Consider the following 15,235-nt stretch of genomic DNA (forward strand, 5'->3'; position numbering starts at 1 on the left):
GCTCCGGCCGCCGGGCCGTCCCTGCCGCCAGGCCGTCGGTCCGGGGCCGGCGGCGGGGCTGGCGGCGCGTGTTTATCCAGGTGCGGGCTGGGGGCTGGGCGCGGGGATCCTCTTTCCTCCCCGGCCCATCTGGGACTTCAAAGCGCGGCGCTGGGCTCAAAGGCGGCCTCGGGTGGGGGCGGGGCGGGGCGGGGCGGGGCGCGCGGGCTTCCTGCGCTCAGCCGGGCCCCAGGCGGGCGCGCGGGGGGAGGGGGAGGGGGGAGGGGGCTCGCCCCGCGGTCCCCGCCCCCGCCCCCGCCCCGAGAGCGCGCTGTGGAGCCCCACTGGGTGCAGGGCGCCCTGCCCCGTCCGGCCGTGCGCCAGCGATGCCGGACTTCTCGCACCCATAGGGACAGGCGCTGCGAGGCTCCCGGTTTTCCAGGCGAGGAAGCGGGCTCAGGAAGGTCAGGGGCTGGCCCGACGCCGCTGGGGCCACCTGGCTCCCGCGGCCTCTCTGCAGCCCTGCCTTTAGGAGCAGCTCTGGGTTGTGGGCACCGTGGTTATAGGTTATCATAAAAGAAGCGGCTGGGGGGTCCTGAGCCCCTACGGTGTGCCAGGTGGTCACCAGGCCTGTCCTAGTGCTTCCTCTGCCCACAGCACTCGCAGGTGGGCGTGGCGTGGCCCTCACTTCGGAGAGGTCAAGTAACCTGCCCAGCGCCACACAGCTAATAAATGCCACAAGCAAGATTTGAGCCTAAGGCCAGTTGGCTCCAGACTTCTCCCTCTTTCCATCACATTCTACCCTCCGCCTCCAAGGAGCCCTCCCTGCTAGCCCCAGCTCAGGGCTCTTTGGGTCAGCAGAACAGCCAAGAGAAGTTTGCGGTCTACACCCTTGATACAAATCATCTTGATCCTCAGACACCAGCAGCAGCAGCAGCACTGGCATTGGCATCATCAGAATCTCGTTGGAAATTCAGAATCTCAGGCCCCTCCCCAGGCCTGCAGAATGAGACCTGGGTTTTAAAAGATCCCTGGTGAATTGGACATGCATTACCATTTGAGGAGCACTGGACTGTAAGAACATTTCGACTAAAAGTCTGCTACTGTTACTGTGTGGGAACTTGTCTTGGGGAAGCTGTGCCTCCCTTATTAGACTGGGGGCAACCAGGCGGCAGCTGAGCCGTCTCCATCAGACCAGATATGCTTCCAGGGCAGTGGCTGTGCTTTCCCCAACAGACTGGGATCTCCCTGAGGACAGGGATCGGTTTTCCCCATCCACACTGGGAATTTAGCAGAAGCAGAGATCATCCTTGGTCCCATGCCAGGAGCTTGCCTGAAGCTTGTGGTGCCACCCCCATCAGACTGGGAGTCTCCAGGATCCCGTATGAGACTTGGCTCTCCTATGGGTCGGCAACCACCTGCAAGGAGATGTACCTGGTATCCATGTTTTTCAAGAGGATGCAGCAGCCCAGGACGGAGGCGTGCCTTCATCCACATGACCCCTCATCGGGCCCAAGGTGTGCCTGCCAGAGGGTTCTGGAGGGATGGGGGCAGGGGAGAGGGCAGATGCCACAGTGGGACCTTGTGTGCTGCCTGACACCAGGCCTCTGGGCAAACATTTGTCCTTGTGTGTCACCAAGGGACCATTCAGGCGGCAGGAAGCCCGCGGGCGGGTGCAGAAGTAAGCCTGTTGGCAGCGGGAGGGTATTTTTAGAGTTTTGACTGACGGCCCTTTCTTAAGCTGTCGCTGCCTCTGCCCTGGCCCCCAGCCTCTTTTGGCCTGGACAGAAAAGAAAGCACATTGTCATTTTGTTAAGAAGAGGGTCCTGGCAGCCCTTCTGTGGTCCCTCGCCAACTGGACAGGTTGTTTCTCGCTGTGTCTGGGGTCCGTGCACCCCCGCTGGCACTCCCAGCGGGCCCCGCAGCCTGACCCTTCACACATCTGGCAGTGATAAATGGCTTCAGCATCGCTGCCATCACCTTGCACCCTCTGATCCCGCTCACTTTGTTCTCCCTTTAAAGCCAGTGGGCGGGTGGCGGGCGGAGGAGGGGGGCTCTCTCTCTTCTTCCCCTTCTCCATCAGCCGTCTCCTGGATACTTGCAGGCCTGTGCTCTGATACCACTTGAAAGGGACCGCAACAGTCAGTTATCTGGTCTGGGAAGTCCGGCCGTGAGTTGTCTTTGCTGACTTGTGGAGTATGTGGGGTGGGAGTGCATGGCTGTGTGTGGATGTCTGCATGCACAGGAGTACTGCAAGGGTGATTGTGTATGCTTATGTGTGTGTGTGTGTGTGTGTGTGTGTGTGTTGTGTGTGTGTGTAGACTGGAGGATGTGCTAGTATGTGTGCCTTTTAATTACTATAGCTTTATCATGTACTTTGATCTCCAGGTCAAGACCACCCCATCCCCATCCCCCACACAAACATCCTCTGCCCATTTAAACAATTTTTCTTGATAACCCAGTAGTTCCAATCTCAGGAATATGCCTGACAAATTTGTGCATGAATGTGGATCAAAAGACAAGTACCAGAATGTTTTTTGTGATATCTCCAAGCTGGAAACTACCCAGATGCCTGTGAAGAGTAAAATGGATAAGTATATGATGAGATAGTCATACACTGGGACATTACCTAGAAATGAGAATAAACAATTGATGGACAACTGAGGTAACAATATGGATGAGTTGCACAATCATGACGTTGAGGGAAAGAAACCAGATACAAAAAAGTACATGTGGTATGATCCTATGTATAGAAAGTTGAAAACCAGGTAAAACTTGTTTATTAAGATAGAGACCAGGAGAGTGGGGTATCCTTAAAGGTGATAGTGACCACAGGGAGATAAAAGGGCAGTTTCTGGGGTAGGATTTTTTTTTGGGGGGTAGGATTTTGTTTCTTGATCTGGGTCTTGGTGGCCTAGGTATGTTCACTTTGTAAAATTTAGTTATACACTTATAATTTGTGTACTTGAGTGTATGCTATTCTTGTACTATAGTCCTCCATAGGAATTTTAGAGTGAGCTTAGTGAGTTCAGTGAAAAATGTTGTTGGGATTTTGGTTGGAATTGCATTATATTATAGATTAATTTGGTAAGGTTTGTCCTCTTTAGGACATCTTTTCCTCCATGAACATGGTATATCTGCACTTACTTGGATCAGTTTTCACATCTCCCCAGTAAAGTTTTATGGTTTTCTCCAGAGTCCTATGAATTTCGGATGGGGTTTATTTCAAGGTGCCTTGTATTTTGTTGTTATTGTGAAGAGGACTTTTTTTTCTCTTGTGTTTTCAATTCTTTTTTAAAAAATTGTAGTAAAATATGCATAACATAAAACGTACCATTTTAATCATTTTAAAGTATCCAGCTCAGTGGCAATCAGTGCATTCACAATGCTGTCCAACTATCCCCACATTCGTCTCCAGAATGTTTCATCTTCCCAAATTGAAACTCTGTGCCCTCTACGCATGATCCCCATCCCCCTTTCCCTCCAGGACCTGAAAACCACTACTCTATTTTCTGTCTCTGTAAATTTGCTTATTATATATGTACCTCATATAAATGAAATCAGACAATATTTGTCCCTTCATGATTGACTTATTTCACTTAGCATAATATCTTCAAGGTTGACTCATGTTATAGCAGGTGTGAGAATCTCATTCCTTTTTAGGGCTGAATAATTTTATTGTATGGATGTAGCACATTTTGTTTATCCATTCATCCATCGATGGACATTTAGGTTATTTCCACATTTTGGCTCTTGTGATGTGTGCTGCTGTAAAGGTTGGTGCGATCAAAACTCCATTTGAGTTCCTGCTTTCAATTATTTTGGGTATATACTGAGAAGTGGAATTACTGGATCATGTGGTAATTCTATGTTTAATTTCTTTTTTTTTTAACAGAAAGATTTTATTTATTTGAGAGAGAGAATGAGTTGCGGGGGAGGGAGGGACTGAGGGAGAGGAAGAAGCAGACTGTCTGCTGAGTGGGGAGCCTGCCACAGGGCACAATCCTAGGACCCTGAGATCATAACCTGAGCCAAAATCAAGAGTTGGATGCTTAATCAGTTGAGCCACCCAGGCACCCTTCTGTGTTTAAGTTCTTGAGCCTACTGCTATCCACAGTGGTTGTGCTATTCTACTTCAAGTTATTTTTGCTGGTGTGTAGGAAAGCAGTTGTGTTTTTGAGAATTAATCTTCCAAATTTTTTGCCCATCCTCAAGTGTGTGCATACATAGCATGTGTGCATGTGCACACATACATAGTGTGTGTATAGCAGTCCTACTAACAGGAGCATGGTCCTTAGATAACTTGAAATGCTCTGGCTGCAGGCCCCCACCCTCGCCCCAGCTGTCTTCAAGAGCCAGGAGCTTTATTATTTCACCCACCTAGAAGTCTAGAACTAGGGTGGGCTGTGCTCATGATAATCAGCAGCTCAATGATATCATTTGTCTGTCTTTCTACCCTACTATCCTTGAGGCCAGATGATTGTAAGATGACTGCCAGTGACAGGAGGACCAGGCTTCTTTGGCCATGTGCAGCAGAACAGAGCAGTCTCCGTGCTAAGCATGGACTATGGCTCCCTTCCTTTGCAAGCAAATGACTCCAGAAGCCCAAAGGTGGGCCTCTGAAGGAAGCTGTAGGTGTGAGCCAGTAGGAACAAAATCCAAAAGCCAGGAGTGGGGCATAGCTGCACGAGACTGTCTAGGAGGGTACCCATGCTGTCCCTACAGTAGTATTGACAAACGCAGAGTCCTCTGCCTTAATGTTCAGGCTGGCTGGTTTCACCTGTACAAGATGGCACTCACAGGCCCTGGCTCCCTCCCAAAAGTGACATCTGGCCCATGAAAGGGGCTGTCTCTGTACATCTCATTTCATCAGTGAGGAAACTTCACAAAAACCCCAGCCATCTTGCCTCAGGCCTCACTGGCCACAACTGTATCGCATGCCCATCCTAAAATCAGGGAAATGAGTTCACCATGGCTGATTTGACTAATCTAACAGATCTGGAGAGAACACCTTCTGGGGGGGTTAGCCCCATGGAGGGTAGACACCTGTTGAGACAGAGGTGGGAAGAAAGTTGCTGAGACCTTGAACCTTCCCTTCCAATTGGTCTGTCCTGACCTCCAAGAACCACAGTTGCTCTTTGGGGAAGAGTGTGTGTGTGGTGGGGGGTAGTATTCACATAGTCAGGGAAGACTTCCTGTAGGAAGGGGAACTCAGCATTATGGGAGGGAGAGCAGAGGCATATTCCTGGACTGAGGGGAAGTGTGGGCAAAGGGTGCAATCAGAATGAGCAGAGATATCTCCACATCCAGCAGGGAAAATGCTGGTTACACCTGATGTGCCTTTCATCTGTACATTTCTTGAGTTAGAGGAACTACCTTTTAAATTTAGCTCAAGGCTGAATCCAATGATTCATTCATTCACCAGATGCATTTTGAGGACTTACTCCATCCAGTCTTGTGCTAAGTGCAGGTGATCCAGCAATAAACGAAGCAAAGCCTGTGCCCTCATGGTGCCCCACTAAAGAGGAAAAGTTTGCCTGCTTGACCTTCTGCTGTGGCGTGTGTCGAGGTCTGCCCAGCTCAGATGGTCAGGTCATGTCTGTCTCCCATATGTTGATGGCCCTTGATGGCACAGGGCCCCAGCTACGTGACTCTGGACCTTTTCCAAGTGGACCTGTCAGTGTCTACCCCAGCCCAGAATCTTCCACTCGGGACACAAAGTTTCCAAGGTGTCTCCTTGCCAAGCAGCAAGACCAGAGTAAATAAGATGGTGAATCTGACTTTATAACCGTCATCGCTTAGTCTTATTTGATATATAAATAGATTAAAAACCTTAGGGTGTAGTGGATGCCGTGGTGTGCTGCCCAGAGGGCCTGCAGGTAGGCCGCTCGTTCCCTCAGCCTCAGAGTGCTGGCAGCTCCGGTGACACCCTCCTCCTGATGGGGGGTGGGAGCACCCTTGCCCCTGTTTATGCCCCCTCCCTGGGGCCGGTCCAAATATACAGTGAGCAGGCCAGGTGCGGCACAAAGGCCAGATCCTGCTTACGGCTGGGACAACTCTGAAGGGCTTTTGGGATGGCAAAGCTCCTCCTAGGGTTGTCAGAAGCCTCAATTCAGGTGTGTGGCAGCCCTGCTTCTCCCTCCGCCCAGCCCCGACCTGTCTGCCTCGGGGTGGGGGCTCTGGGACAATTCCTGACAGCACCGCATGCACGGATCTCTCTTTCTTTTTTCTTTTTCCTTTCCTTTCCTTTCCTTTCCTTTCCTTTCCTTTCCTTTCCTTTCCTTTCCTTTCCTTTCCTTTCCTTTCCTTTCCTTTCCTTTCCTTTCCTTCTGATTTTATTTATTTATTCATGAGAGACGCAGAGACACAGGCAGAGGGAGAAGCAGGCTCCACGCAGGGAGCCCGACGCAGGACTTGATCCCAGGACCCCAAGATCACGCCCTGAGCCTAAGGCAGACGTTCAACCACTGAGCCACCCAGGCGTCCCCGGATCTCCATTTCATAGCATGGTTCCTGGCACCCAATCTAAGAGAGACTGTGCTAAATTTAAATGAACCATTTAAGGATTTTCAAATTTCTCATTTTATATGCATGTACATGCATACACGTGCATGAACACACATTTGGGGAAGCTTTAAAATATTGCAGAGTGAGGAGGAGGTATTGTTAGTTTAGATGATGACAGAGCAAACCAGGTGTCTTCAGGATCTTTCTTCACATTTTACAGATGCACGCGGAGCTCCCATTTCAAAACATGGCAGTTTTAGAGGGCATGGCATTTATTGAGCATTTGCTACATGCCAGACCCTCTGCCAAGTACTTTGCATGCCTTTCCCATCTTGTTCTCACTATAATCGTAGGAGGTTATAGTGTTATCATTGACATTTTAAGACAAGGGAAGGGAGGCTCAGGGAGGTTAAGTAACTTGTGGAAGATCTCACAGATGTGTTGGGGTCTCATCAGGAAGCAGAACCTCTATGAGTGATACAGAAGATGGATTTACTGTGGGTATTGGACAGTAAGCATCACACAGGCTATTGCCTCTGCATCTGGGACTGAGCCCAAAGTCACTCTCAGAGAGCCTCCAGGGAAGGAAACCTGAACGTGGATGCCAGCAAGGGCAAAGTGGAAGCAGCATCTGTCTCCCACCTTCTCTGACCTGGGTGCCGTGGATGACCTCTAGGAGAAGCTGGTGAGCTTCACCACAGACTCACACACAGCCCGGCCCCACACTGGGAGATGCTGAAGGACGTCTGGAAGTTTCTGGAGAAGCCAGGTGTGGCCCCTGCCAATGAGCTGGGGTGGTGGATCAGGGTAGCCTGAGTAAGCTGCCACAGCCCTGCACTCACCCTGCACTCACCTCCGGAGCAGGGAAGACATGGACTTCCCCTTCTGCATCTCAGACATAGGGTCCGTTTGGGCCAATGCTAACTCAGAACCATTTGGAAATTCTGGGACGAACTGGTTCCAGCTCAGCTGAGGTGACATGGTGCCCAGGCAGTGCAGAGGCTAACAGGTCGGAGAGCCAGAGTCTGGACTTGCTTGTCTTATGCCAAAGTCCACAGTATATGATTTTCACTTCGTTTAGTCAGAGTGGGTGGGTAAGAGGTCGCACTTGATGGAGGTGTGGGGTCACACCCACAAATGTGATCTCAGGATGGTGAGATTCATATAAGGTGGGTTCATATAAGTGGGTGAAGTGATGGGGAAGGAGTGGGGAGCCGTGGAGATTGCAGCAAACTGAAGAGCACATGCTCTGTCGCAGTGGGGGCCACTCCCCAGCTCCAGTGCACCATCGCCATTTAGGAATGTGGGCATGGGATGGTCAGATAACCTGATTTTTTTCACTATAAACTGGAGATATTAACTTTGGAGTGTGTGTGTGCATGTGCATATATGAGAGATGGAGGGAGAGAAATCTGCCAGCTGAAAAGTGTTGGCAGGCAACGAATCTGAATTTTTTGTTGCTCTGGGCACCCAGTTTGTGACCTTTGACCCTAGTAACTTCTGGACTCCAGAAGATTCTCCCCAAGTTGCTGGATAAGCTCTTGAGCTGCCCACTCGAAGGCTCCCCATTTTCTGCACCCTGGTTCCAGCTCCCACACCAGGATGGTTCCTGGAGTCCAGTTACCTTCCTCTCTCCTTGTTTTTAGCCACTTCTCAATGGGGAAGATGTCCTGACCAGACTCAGCCAGATAGAGGGGTGTGCGATTGGCTTTGGGGCAAGGACTAGATTTCCTGTATCCACTCCTGGTGCTTGTAGCCCTTCTCCCCTGTGGCCACTGCTATGTGAGCACCTTTTTTTTCCCTTGCAATAAGGAGGACAGGTTTTATTCTCTAATATGGAAGCATTTTTATGTTTACATCTGCCATTCATCAATGCAAAAATGTACTCCTGTACTCGCTGTTTGGTGATGCGCTTTTCCATCTTATTGTCTGGCCTCTCCCACCTTCCTTCGTCCCTCTCCCTTCCAACTCATGCTTGCAAGCTAGAAGTATCCTTCCATGTTTCTCTGCGTTCCCAGGGAACCATCTGTACACATAACACACATGCACGAACGTGCACAGTACACTCTGTACTGTTAGAGGATTTTCTCGATCATTGTTTAGATTACCAAAACGAGGTATTATGTGTGCTGCTCTGCGTGCCACTTTTCTCTTTCTAGGCAGTGGAATTCCCTGGGTCTAGCTCAAATTCATCCCTCATATGGGCTCAGCCTAGCGTGTGCTGTGCTGTCATTCTGTCCATCGGTTCCTATGGGTGGACACTCAGCCCACGTATTAAGGTGCGCCAGGCTCTGCTACATGGAAGCCCAGGAACGGCAGCCCTGCTTGCCACCAGAGTTTATTTCTTGTTTTGTCCCAGGACAGTGTGGCCAGGAAGCCCTTGGGGTACAGGGCAGTGTTCTCCAAACAGGGACTCAGGGATCGGCCTCCTTCCATGGCCAAATGTGGGGTCTCAGCCGTCGAGGGCAAAAGCAGGGAGACAGAGGAGGGGGTTGCATGGCGGGCTTTATGGCCACACATCACTTTTCCCCCCTCAGCCCACCAGCCAGGACCTGGTCACGTGGTCCCAACCAAAATGCCAGGGAGGCTGGAAAACAAGGTCTTCCCTGCGTGCCAGTCTCTGCCATGCTTTGTTTCCAGGTGGTTGTTTTTTTTTTTTTCCATTACGAATAATAATTCAGCAAACGTCTTTTGTTATTTATCCTTAGGACATTTCTATCAGATTTCTAGGATAAGGATTGCTGGGTCAAAGGACATAGGTATCTCTTTTTTAATGCCAAATTTCAGTGTAACTCTGGATGTTTTAATTCTTGTAGCCGGCTCTCTTCCTAAAAAGATTGTAATAATTTACATTTTCACTAAAAACGTATGAAGGGAAAGTCACTTTTCCCCCAAATCCCTGCCAGCAATTGCGTTATTGTTCTTTTAAATTTGCCTCTGTGATATCTCATTGTCAGCTTAATTTGTATTTCCCCCGACCACTAATGAGTGTGAGCATCTTTTCATTTGTTTGTGGCCATTTGGCTTCATTCTTTTGTGAATTGCCTATTCATGTCCTTTGCCATAATTTCTTTTGGGTTGTTTGCCCTTTTCTCTTCAATTTGTAAGAGCTCTTTGTATATTATAGCTGGTGACCCTTTGTCCTCTGCATCTCAAATATTTTTCCAAATTTATTGTTTGTCTATTAACTTTGCTTATGGTATCTTTTGCCTTATAAGAGATTAATATTTTTATGTTGTCACATGTGTCTGTCTTTTTAATGTCTATATCCTGGGTTTGCATTCTTGGAAGGTCTCTCCTTACTCGGGTCCTTTAAAATACTGCTCACCCTTCATGGGCTGTGAACTGGAAGAGACTTCCCTCCTCCCCTCTCCTAGGAATTGCAACCACCCCTGCTACTTCTGGCCACATGAGTGCCAAGCGCTCAGACTTGATTCCTACAAAACTTTTCAGGCCTTTGGTAGCTGAGCAATCCAGGTCACACAGATGGAGGTCTGGGAGGGGCCTTGGGCTTGGAATCAGAGCCTGGCTACTCGAATTGGTTTCCAGTTGCCTGTATGGCCTTGGCTGAATCACTTGGCCTCTTTGGCCCTCAGTCACCCCACCTGTAATGTGGGGCATAACCCTTGCCCTGCTGACTTCCTAGAGTGCTGTGAATCTCAGGTAATAGAATGGAGCTGAGGACCCTATAGGCTTTGCAACCCAGATGTTGAGTTGCAATGATAATCCTGATGTGGGGAACAAAGGCAAAAGAAAAAATAAAATTTAGTTACAACTTAAGCCCATTGACAACTTCTTGAGACAGGAGGAGTGACCTTGCTCTAGGAACTCAACTTTCTTAATGTTAATACTTTGCTAAGGGCAAAAGGCAACCTTAGCTTAACATTAACCCGACTTCTAGGATCCTATAAGTCTCCTTTAACATACAGAACTTCCTTTGAAAACTTCTTTTATCTCTACCCCCCAAGATATATGTTAGTAATCATCCTCCAAGCATATGGCCCCCTGATACACATCTAAAGGGTTTCATGACTTGGGTTTTACTAGACAATAGTAAATGACCTTTTCCTAACAATAGCTAGACCCTCAAGGTCCTGGAAACCTTGCTTCCAAATTCCTTAGAGACACTATCCCTAACCCTCTTCCAACTTGAAAGTATATAATGGGCCACTCCTTATGACTCTGGAGCAGCTCTTTCTGCCCACAGGTCCTGTCCTCATGCTTTAATAAAACCATGTTTGGGGGAGAAGGGGCAGAGAGAGAGAGAGAATCTTAAGCAGCCTCCACACCCAGCAGGGAGCTTACAGGGCTGGATCTCACAACACTGAGATCATGACATGAGCTTAAATCAAGAATCAGATGCTTAACTGACTGAGCCACCTAGGTGCCCCAGTAAAACCACTTTTTTGCACCAACGACATCTCAAGAATTCTTTCTTGACCATTTGCTCCACATCAATGTGGTAGCTGACAATTTCTGAGTCTTGACAGTGAGCGACTTTACATACATTGTCTCATTTAATCTTCATGATAACCTTCTTTTGAGAAATAAAGAAACATAGAGTGGATAAGTTACATGCCCAAGATGCAGAGCAGGTAAGTTGAGAAGTAAAGATGCCAGGATTTGAGTCATTTCTAACTCTGGTGTGTGTGTGTGTGTGTGTGTGTGTGTCTGAGAGAGAGAGAGAGAGAGAGAGAGAGAGAGAGAGAGATAGGCTGGCAAGGAGAACTTGCAGAGCTTAAAGGTTAGTGTGAAAAGCATGGGAAATCTTATAAAACATTCTGGGTGTTTCCTGGGAGGGCCACCTTCCTGACACTGAGTTATTGAAACCTGTCAAAATGGACAAGGGTGGGCTCTAAGCAAGACTGGGGCCAGGCATGAGGCCTCTGATACAAAATTGTGCCAAGAGGAAGGGGGCAGGCCCAAAGGGCTGCTTGCCTGCTGAGGATGCAGAGAGCTAAGGTGCTGTGGGAGGCACTAAGTCCCCATGGGCTTGGGGCTCACGGGCTGAGGGTTTGGGCTTAGTGGGGCTCACCTTGGGCTGTAACCTAAATACCTGATGGGGGAGAGTCAGGTTGGCATGAATGTTGCTGCCCGTTTCCACAGACTCGAAATCCCTGTGTTGCAATGGCAGATGTCGTGATCACCTTCCACAGCCTGACACCTCTTTCTCTGCTAGTAGAACCCCAGTCAGGTGACCATGTCTTGAGAGGAGGCTGGCTATCTGCCCAAAATCTTGACTAAGCCAATTACAGTAATGCCTTTCTCCTGGCAGGGACCGGCCTGTGTTGCAATTCTGGTCACTGAAGCAGAAGTCATGGGAGGGGCCCTACTTGGCTTCTAAACTGAGGCTCAAGGTAAGGATTGTGAAAAAGAATAAAGGAAACCTCATTTAAAATGGAACTGGGGGGGGGGGGTGGATCCCTGGGTGGCTCAGCGGTTTAGCACATGCCTTTGGCCCAGGGCGCGATCCTGGAGTCCCGGGATTGAGTACCACGTCGGGCTCCCGGCATGGAGCCTGCTTCTCCCTCCTCCTGTGTCTCTGCCTTTCTCTCAATCTCTGTGTCTATCATGAATAAATAAATAAATAAATAAATAAATAAATAAATAAATAAATAAATAAATCTTAATAAATAAATAAATAAATAAAATAAAATGGAACTGGGAGGCCAGTAGGGGGAGCTCTCGTGTCTGCCATGCAGGCCATTTGCAGACTCAGCCCACCGAGAAGGACCCTGAAAGCCAAAATTGTTCTAGCTACTTCTTACTCTCCCAGCAGCAGGAAGAAAGGTTTCCTCTTCCCCTGACAACAGCCCAGCCAATGAGAGACTGCCACAGCTCAGCCAATGAAGAGCCACTAGACTTTGAACTCCCAGTTCACTCCAATAGACTTTTTGTTTATAATGATCCTCCCTACTTCCAACCCCCCTCTATTTAAAAATATTTTTATTTATTCATGAGAGACACAGAGAGAGATCGGCAGAGACACAGGCAGAGGGTGAAGCAGGCTCCATGCAGGAAGCCAAATGTGGGACTCGATTCTGGAACCCCGGGATCATGATCTGAGCCAAAGGCAGATGCTCAACCGCTGAACCACCCAGGTGCCCCAACTTCCAACCCCCTTTGTTCTCCTTTGAGCATACCTTTCCTTAGTTCTCTGGACACTTCTATGATTTTGCTAGTGCTTCCTTGTCCCAAATTGCAGTTCTCTGCTATCCCTAAATAAACCCATTTTTTTGCTGGTAAAATAACTGGCAGTTTTATTTTTAAGGTTAACAGGGTATCTCCTTTTTCCAGCATTGGCGATTATTGTGTGAGGTCGCAATGCTTGGCACAGCTGCAGCCATCCTGTAACCATGAGGAGAAGGACCAGATCTCTGAGGGTGACAGAGTAGAATCAACAGAAACGTGGTGGTTGGGGGTGGTGATGCAATTGAATCAATGAACTGACCAAACCCAGAAGGCCCAACCTTTGGACTCATTGTTTTGTGAGATGACACTTTTTTTAAGTCATTTTGAATTGAGAGTTCTGTCAATTGTAGTCAAGTGAAAGCTATCTTTGTACGTTCTGCAGGGGTAGGGCTGGAGAGTCAGAGTGGAAAGGTGAGGGAGATATGATCTAGTTAAGTGATCAAATGCTTTAATTGTAGGACCTTTGCACTCTTTTTTTAAAGATTTTATTTATCTATTTTAGAGAGAGAGGGCTTGTATGCACCAGCATGGGGAGGGGCAGAGGGGGAGAGAGAATCTCAAGCAGACTCCCCACTGAGTGAGGAGCCTGTCATGGGGCTCAATGCAGGGCTCAATCTTGTGACCCTGAGATCATGACCTGCACTGAAATCAAGAGTCGGGTGCGTAACTGACAAAGCCACCCTGGTGCCCCCCACTTTGCACTCTTAAATTACCCAGGGTTCTAAAGAATTTTTGTTTAAGTGGCATATAGCTATCAACATTTACTGTATTAGAAACTAAAATTGAGAAAGTTTAAAAAGATTCATTAATTTTTAGAACTGTTTTATGTTAACATAAGTAACTTTTTTTTTTAAAAAAAATGAAAAAGAACTAGATTTTCCAAAACAAAAAAGATTTGGTAAGGAGAGTGGCATTGTTTTTTGTTTTTGCAGATCTCCTAATGTCTTGCTTAATAGGAGGCAGCTGTATTCTCCTATCTGCTTCTGCATTCAATTTGTTCCAATAGCTCATATCATGAAGCCTCTGGAAGACTCCACTATACCAATCCTGGGGGAATGAGAGTGAGTGAGCAAATGCCATCTCAGGTTTGTATTAGTTTTCTGTGGCTGCTGTAACAAATGACCACAAACTTGGTGACATACAGCAGAAATTTATTCTTGCAGTTCTGGAGGCCACAAGCCTGACATCTAAGAGTTAGCAGGGTCATGGTGCTCCCAGAGACTCTGGGGGTGAATCTGTCCCTTGCCTCTTCCAGCTTCTGGTGGCTGTCTGTGTTCTGAGGCTTGCGGTTGAGTCATTTCAATCTCAGCCTTCATTGTCATAGCACCTGCTGTGCTGTGTTTGTCATATGACAACACTTATCATTTAATGTAGGACCCACCCAGATCATCTGGCTTATGGTCTCATCTCAAAACTCTTAGTTCCATCTGTAAAAGCCTTTTTTTCCCAAATAAGTTTCCATTCATAGTCTCTGGGAATGAGGACATGGGCCTATCTTTTTGGGCACCACGATTTATTTTTATTTTTTCATATTTATTTATCATGAGAGACAGAGAGAGGCAGAGACATAGGCAGAGGGAGAAGCAGGTTCCCTGTGGGGAGCCCAATGTAGGACTTGACCCCAGGACCCTGGGATCACAACTTGAGCCATAGGCAGATGCTCAATCACTGAGCCACCCAGACATCCCTGGGGACCACCATTTAACCCACTACAGTATTATTATAAAAATAATTCAGCCTGTGGAACCCATGAAAGAGTTTTGGGGACTCTGGGGTCACACTTTGAAAACCAGGGATCTAGTTTGATGACTTCCACACACACATAAGTAGGCAAACAATGGAAGGACTAGATATGCTTAGCCTAATAATCCAGTGAAAATAAATTTTCTAGAGAGAGTCCGAGAGGAAGGGTTCCAGCAAAGGAGAATGAGAGGTGCCCAGTGTGTGAGAGAGGACCAGGGCCAGTGGAAGACTGAAGGTTGGGGAGGAAGATGGCAGGTGAAGGGCTTCTCAGTACAGGAATGCTTAGTTTGGGGTTGTTCGCTGTGTGGCACCAGTGACCCCCTCTGCCAGCTGAAAACTGATCCAGGCTGATGTTGACCAAGCACTCTATGTGAATGATGCTGGCGGAGAGAGATGGTCAGGGGAAGTAGTGCTGGAGCTCCTGTCTGAGGCAGGGACAAGACAGGATGTGGCAGACAGGATGATGACACGACCTGTCAATGACCAGGTCACATGAGAAGGTGGAAGGTGCAGGTGACAGAGAAAACCTCAGAGCCCCCCCGCCCCCCCAGAGATTGTGAGAGATAGGGGTTCCCATCCTGGAGGCTGTGGGAGGGAGCAGCCTTGCTGATTGGTAGGCAAAAGCACATGAGCCTTGAAACTCAAAGGACAGGTACCCTTAACTAATACCCAAGTTATCTGGCTGAGTGGGACCAGGAACCGAGTAAACGGACAGGTCACACCCCTTCACAGGTGCCACTTCCCCAAGGGGCCCCTGAGGACCCCCAGAACCACTCAGGCAAGTGGATCACATTTGAAACAGATTAATCTCTCC

At 48.4% G+C, this 15,235-nt stretch overlaps 1 long non-coding RNA gene across 2 annotated transcripts in view; it reads left to right on the plus strand.

Moving 5' to 3' along the window:
* LOC129513268 (uncharacterized) overlaps nucleotides 1–15,235 on the plus strand; it is a 37,148-nt gene that overhangs the window by 20,941 nt on the left and 972 nt on the right. Inside the window, exons 4-5 of one of the 2 annotated variants that reach the window (XR_008665216.1) lie at nucleotides 11,762–11,843; nucleotides 13,611–13,763. This is a non-coding gene — a long non-coding RNA (uncharacterized LOC129513268). Of the gene's footprint in view, nucleotides 1–11,761; nucleotides 11,844–13,610; nucleotides 13,847–15,235 lie in introns of those variants that run through there. The other variant, XR_008665215.1, reaches the window with a different exon arrangement.

The sequence above is a fragment of the Nyctereutes procyonoides genome, unplaced genomic scaffold (genome assembly GCF_905146905.1).
Source record: "Nyctereutes procyonoides isolate TBG_1078 unplaced genomic scaffold, NYPRO_anot_genome, whole genome shotgun sequence".
In the NCBI taxonomy this organism is placed as follows: Eukaryota; Metazoa; Chordata; class Mammalia; order Carnivora; family Canidae; genus Nyctereutes; species Nyctereutes procyonoides.